At 31.6% G+C, this 7088-nt stretch overlaps 1 long non-coding RNA gene across 1 annotated transcript; it reads right to left on the bottom strand.

Moving 5' to 3' along the window:
- On the bottom strand, positions 1-3189 carry LOC123896995. Its single transcript, XR_006804718.1, has 6 exons — positions 3010-3189; positions 2049-2164; positions 1836-1969; positions 1618-1694; positions 975-1093; positions 1-860 (listed from the first exon to the last, which is right to left on the bottom strand). It is a non-coding gene; the product is annotated as an uncharacterized LOC123896995 (long non-coding RNA).
- Between the last annotated feature and the right edge of the window lie 3899 nt (positions 3190-7088).

Below are 7088 nucleotides of genomic sequence, written 5' to 3'. Positions count from 1 at the left end.
TATATTTGTAGGTTAAGATCACTGTGGGTGGGAATTACTCTTTTTGAGATTAGAAGATAGAGAATTTTTCCCCGTAAAATGCAGAAGGCCATAACAACATATAAATAAACCGCTACAAGTCTAAACATAAGATGTAGTTATAACTACAAAATCAAGATGAACTAGAAATCAATGGTCCTCACTTTCATCATTGTCAGACTCATCCTCATCATAATCTGGATGGCGACATCGATCGACGACTAGAGGACTCAGCATGTATAGAAGCTATACTGTTGGTCAATACTAGCAACTGCCTCTGAAACTCAATTGCTCTGCACTCTGAACTTCCTCCTGCCAATGTTGCTCTGCTCGCCTAAGCTCCTCTAGTGCGTTTTGAACTCAGCAGCACATATGCATCAAGTGGAGTTTTACCTTTACATAGAGAATTTTCATTGATTTCAACAAACTCCTTTTCTTCTCCCTCTTAGTAAACCCATACTGAGTATTTATTGCAAACAAGATCCGGTCAATAAAAAATCATAAAAACAAAAACTCTTCAAATCCAAATACAATTTGCATTTAAACTAATCAATATATGAATTACAGAGCATATGAATGCATTGCTAAGCATTGATAATCAGTGAGATGGAAAAATCATAAAACTAACTAAAGAATATAAAGATACAATTGATAAGCCAACAATCACGTCCTTGATCTTTCAATTGAAGAATAGAACTATAGAAGTAGCTTTGTCAAAAAAAAAAAGAACTATAGAAGTAGCAGCATCAATGAAAAACACCATTGATAACCAATTGATGGCTCAGTGGTCTCTTGGAAATTTGCACAGATTGCCTCTAGTACTGCTGCTTTTGATAGCTTGCCTAAAATCAGTTCAAAACAAAAAATTATACAACAATGGAAATAAGCCATCATTCAAGGTTAATCTACATGCTCAAAGAATCTAACAGGAAATGTAACAAAAAATCCTTAAACACCTTCTAACAAGTCTGAGATCAAAGGGAAAAAATCCCACTCCCTTGCTATGAAAATAGAAGCTAAGTTGAAGATAAAAAATCATCAAGCAGTGTATAGTCCATTAGAAGCACCTAACTCCCTGATAAATTATTTGTCAACACAGAAAGTTATTACACATGAAAAAAGGAAACAATTAAGAATAACACATCATTTCTTAAATTAAAAGATAATATATGCATATACACCATGTGAGAGATTGAAAACAAATATACAACATAAAGTGATAAGGCTAAGCAACATAGAAAAGCAATTACTCCATTATGGAAGGAACTTTAAATTGTCAACATAGTAAAGCATAAATGCCAATATTTAAAGTCAAATAGAGATGGGTTTAAAGCAATTACTTCAGGCCACCAAATGGAAAAAACAAGATAATATGTCACCAGGTAAATTATAAACATTCAACAACATATATTCAAAGGACACGTCAATCAAGCAATACCGGTATTAAGTAGAACCATACCCAACAATGGCATAGAACCATACCCATCAACAATGGCATAGCTAGCTATAAGCATTAAGTAGAATATAGCTAAATTATTGTCATCAAATTTAAGTGGCCTGCATAATATAGTAAATTACGTTGATTAGAATAAAATATACCTCTGAAGGACCAACAAATCTAGTATTTATGCATGCATAACCAAATAGCTTTAGAGATGCATAACCAAATCAGTATTCTGCAAGAGAACCAATAACCAAATAGCTTTAGAGAATACGAAAAACTGTAACTATAATTCCACACCAGTATCTTAGCTTGCCTAATTCCACAACAATATCAAAATTGAGTTGCTATATTCAAATTGGTCAAATTCACTTACATATGTCTCCAACTTCTCAATTAACATGTCTCCACAAAACCACTTCATGCACACCACTTATTTCATTAGCTTTACCTCCCTAGTACTTATCTCCTTCAACATACATTATTGCATGCTGATTAACAAATACACAACTACAATCACCACCCAAAAAATTAAAACAGTGAAAGAATAGGTTGACAAAATTGTAGGCTTAAAATTTCAGTTATTAACCTATTGCGTCTGGGGCCTCCTTCTCAATACTTAGTGACAACGGGTGAAAGTCCAAACCTCACCTTTTTGTATAAAAGCTGCAATGATATGATTGTTCATCTCGACTTTACATAAACCTGAAAAGGGGAAGCAAAGAAGAAGCTACATATAAGTAAAAGAAGCAAGCTCGAGAACAATTCATTGGTCAACAACTCATTAGTCCATAATTTCATAGGCAAGCCTATATGCAATTATGCAACTATAATTGTGACAATTGTTAGAAATAATATAAAACCATTGATGTGGCTCTATCCTAATAGCTTAAGCTTTTGGGATAATCGGTTATTTGACAACAATATAACTCAAAAATGGAAAACTTTAATTGTCAAACGCAAATTTCAATTCATGGTCAAGAATCAAGATACATGGCATGCACATGTTATTCTATTGTATTTTTTCTTCATAGTAATTGACATGCTTACACATATAGTACTTCTGAGACCAACCTTTGAGCTATTAGAACATCTTATTACATACTTTTTTTCTCACAAACATAACCAATTTATTTACTGACAAGTATATCAACACAAGAATCCATTTTGTAACCAATGAGGCCAAGTCCATATTTATCCATTTAATCCCTAAAAACTGTTTCTAATAGACTAATATAACAAAAGAATTTCATTAATTTCATAAACAACGGAACCATTAAATCCACCACCACAGGTGCATTATAATTTCCACATTATGAATACACATGCAAATTTATACCTTCACATTATTAATAATTGAAATGATACATAATATAAATGAAGGTTTTGAATGTGTAGTGGTATATAGATACTTGAACAAATGCATAAGTTTAGTGAAGAAATCACAGAACACAAAGAACACCGACATCTTTTAATGCAAAAGAAATCCAAAATCTTAGAGTGCAAATTTAAAATTAGAAATCAAAGAAGAATAAGAGAAATCCAAATACCTAAAGAACGAGTTCTGACGAGAAGGTTCAATTGCGATGAATGAAGGTGAACGATGGAGAAACGATGAAGAGTTTCTGGGTTTCAAATTTCAATGAGTGAGATTGAGTGATGATGGAAGAGAAGAGTAAAGGCGTGTTTCAAGGGTATTCTAGAAATCTAATGGATTTTAAATATCTGACAATTTGATCGATTCAATTAAATTCTTTTCATTTGTAAAATCTAGGCTTAAATACAGTTTTGGCCCTCCAAGTTTCACAATTGCTTGATTTTGGTCCCCCACATTTTAATGGCTTGATTTTAACCCCCTAAGTTTTACAATTGCTTGATTTTAGCCCTCCAAGTTTCAATTGCTCGATTTTGGCCCCCTAAATTTATCCTCTTTTGCATTTGCTAGCCCCCGTTGAATATTTTAATTAAAAATTGGTTATTTGGCATTTTAAAATTAAATAAGTATTTAAAAATAAATAAATAAATTACAAATTGTTTTTTAAAAACTAAATTATAAAATTTTTTTTTTATTATATGTAGTTTGTAAAATAATTTTGTTATATAAAAAAGTAAAAAAAACATTTTATGAATTATTTTTTAAAACCTTTGTAAACTTTTTTGTAAATAAAAAATAATTATTAAACTTTTTATTAAAAAACAATTTTTAATACATTTTTATAAAAGCAAATATTATTATTTTTTAATTAAATCATATTTTTAATTTTTTTAAAATGTCACACAAGCAATTTATAGTAAAAAAAGTCAACGGGGGGCTAGCAAATGCAAAAGGGGGTAAACTTGGGGGGCCAAAATCGAGCAATTGAAACTTGGAGGGCTAAAATCAAGCAATTGTGAAACTTAGAGGGTTAAAATCAAGCAATTGAAATGTGGGGGGCCAAAATCAAGCAATTGTGAAACTTGAGGGGCCAAAACACCATTTAAGCCTAAAATCTATTGTTTGGGTAATGTAATTAAATTTTCTTCATTTAATTTTATTTATTTTAAAAAAATCGACCCTAAAAAAAAATAAAATCGGCCGAAAGCCTAAAATTAATCGTAAACCCAAAAACGACCCGAAACTCAAAAAATTGGCCGAAAACCCAACAAATTGGCCCAAAATCTAAAATCGACCGTCAACACAAAAAACGGCCGAAAAACCTAAAATCGGCCAAAAACCTTAAAATCGACTATAAACTCTAAAATCGGCTGAAAAACCAAAAATCGACCCTAAAAAAAAAATCGGCCAAAAAACCTAAAATCAGCCAAAAACCCAAAAATCGACCATAAACCCTTAAATCGACCGAAAACCCAAAAATCGACTATAAACCCAAAAATCGGCCGAAAACTGGGTTTATAGACGGGTTTTAGGTTTTCGGTCGATTTTAGATTTTTCAGTCGATTTTAGGATTTTGGGTCGATTTTAGGTTTTCGGCTAGGATTTTGGGTCGATTTTAGGTTTTCGGCCGAGTTGTTTGGGTTTAAGGACTATTTTAGATTTTTCAGCCGATTTTTTGTGTTTTCAGCCGATTTTAAGGTTTATAGTATATTTTAGGGTTTTTGACCGATTTTAAGTTTTTCGGTCGATTTTAGGGTTTATAGTCAATTTTTGAGATTTTTGCCGATTTTTTGGGTTTATAATCGATTTGTGGGTTTTTGGCCGATTTTAGGTTTTCGGCCGAGTTTTTTGGGTTTAGGGTCGACTTTGGGTTTTTCGGCATATTTTTAGGTTTTTCGGCCGATTTTAGAGTTTATAGTCGATTTTTGGGATTATGGCCAATTTTTTTGTTTTTCTGCCGATTTTTTGAGTTTTCGGTCGATTTTAGTGTTTATATTTGATTTTTGGGTTTTTGGCCGATTTTAGGTTTTTCTGCCAAATTTTTGGGGTTTTGGCCGATTTTAGCGTTTATCGTCGATTTTAGGTTTTTCGGCTAATTTTAGATTTTTCAATCAATTAGTAATTTTTAAAAGTTTACATAGAAACGGAATTTCAAATTATTTGGTTTTAGGTGTCATTTTGAAATTCTCTAAATTTAACTTGAACAAAATACCTCATAAATTTTCATCATTTTGAAAAAATTTCAAATTCTCATCCAAACAATAATTCACCTTAAATCATTTGAATTCCCTCAAAACATTATTTTACCTCAAAAAATTCTCTCATCCAAACACATTCTAAGGGTTTTTGGGTTCAATCGATTGAGGAGAAAGATGGAGATTGAGTGCAGGTGGGTCAATAATGATGAAGGGTTTTTGGTTTCAGTCGATTGAGTTAGAAAAAGAGGGTTCTGGGTTTGGAAGACATGAAAAAAAAATAAAAATTGATCGAGTGATAAAGAGGTTTTGGCTGTGGCTATGTGAAAAATAAGGGAATGATGAAAATGAGAGGAAACAAAAGAAGATGATTTAGGGAGAAAACTTGTTTATCGATCAAGCATTATGAAAATACAAGGCTCGCGCAAGAGTTTACTTTGTATGCATAAGATAAACTCTAACTGATCAATTACTTCAACAAAAAGTAACTAACTAAGTCATAACTAACTTGAATAGAGTACATTTTAACAATTTCTTAACACAATAATTTTTTCTTTTCGGAATTTGTTTAACGCAACAAGAATTGATGAAAAACAAACAAATTAATACCGATTAAAACCAATTTTTGAGATTATCTTAGCAATTTCGAAAACACTGAAAAATAGAAAAAATAAATACTTTAAAAAATCTTATCGATTCTCAAATTCATATCAAATTAGAGAAATCAAGTCCTAAAAAGAGAACAGAAAAACAAAATTGACATTAATTTGAGAATATATATGTTGTTTGAAATTTGTTTGTTCATGGTTCCTCAATTATCTAATCTTATCAGAGATGATAAAGATGGAGGAGATGATGTAGTACAAAAAAGTGCATGTAAAAAAATAGTGTTAAAAAAAAAAGTTTTAAAAACCGGTTCACCAAATTATTAATTCCGTTCGGTTCGGTTTAAAGATAAGTATAATAGTTTAGTTTGATGTCATGATTCAATTCGGTTCTGAATTGAACCACAAACAGTTCTACATATGACTATGAGGCAGGCAGCCTGAATTGGTCAAAATGATTTAGGTTAGTTTCCACTTTGAGCATATCTGCTTTGCAATAGTATTAGTAATTATTACAGGACCTTTTCTCTCCCGACCCCCCTCATTTCTTTTCTACCCCAAAAATCTTAATTTGCCCTTTACGGTATGAAAATTTTTTGCCAACAAACTTCGGTTTATATAAACTGAAGTTTTTAAACATGGAAAAAAAATTCGGTTTATATAAACCGAAATAACATATACCCCCCAAAAAAAGGAAAATTTATGTGAAGATTCGTGTAGAGCTACCTGTGGTAAATTTATCACATCTCTCTGAATATAGGTCGTATGCTAATGATTTTTAATCCAGTGTAAAGAAGACAAAATTTACTACAAGATTGACACCGGAATTATTAAATTTCATTAAGTATAGTATGAGAAAATCTACCTACAAGTTTGAGAAAAGTTTATGCAAAATGTTGTAGATATACCTGTGGTAAATTTATCATAGCTCTCTGAATATAAGTCGTATGCTAATGATTTTTAATCCAGTGTAAAGAACACAAAATTTACTACACGATTGACACCGGAATTGTTAAATTTCATTAAGTATAGTATGAGAAAATCTACCTACAAGTTTGAGAAAGGTTTATGCTCTGTTTCTGTACCAGTACCCATTATTTGGTCAAACTGAACAAATTGGATAGTTAACCCTCAAAAAAAAAATTATATTTGTATTCTTGACACCTAAACTTTCCAACGAGTGGTCGTTTACTCAAATCGGACATCGTTTAGTATTTCAAATAAATTGTGGAAGTTGAGGGTCTCATGCAGAATTTATGCAGGAAAGCTGGAAAAAAAATTGGAACACAATATTTCGGTTTATATAAACCGAAATTTTTTAGCATGACAAAAAAATTCGGTTCGTATAAACCGAAGTACCCCCCAAGGCCGAAAACGGAAATTCAGGGGGTAGAAAAGAAATGAGGGGGGCCGGAGAGAAACCATGATATTACAGTATACTATATACATACCAT

Source organism: Trifolium pratense, linkage group LG7 (genome assembly GCF_020283565.1).
Source record: "Trifolium pratense cultivar HEN17-A07 linkage group LG7, ARS_RC_1.1, whole genome shotgun sequence".
In the NCBI taxonomy this organism is placed as follows: Eukaryota; Viridiplantae; Streptophyta; class Magnoliopsida; order Fabales; family Fabaceae; genus Trifolium; species Trifolium pratense.
This window is presented reverse-complemented; position numbering and strand designations above follow the sequence as displayed.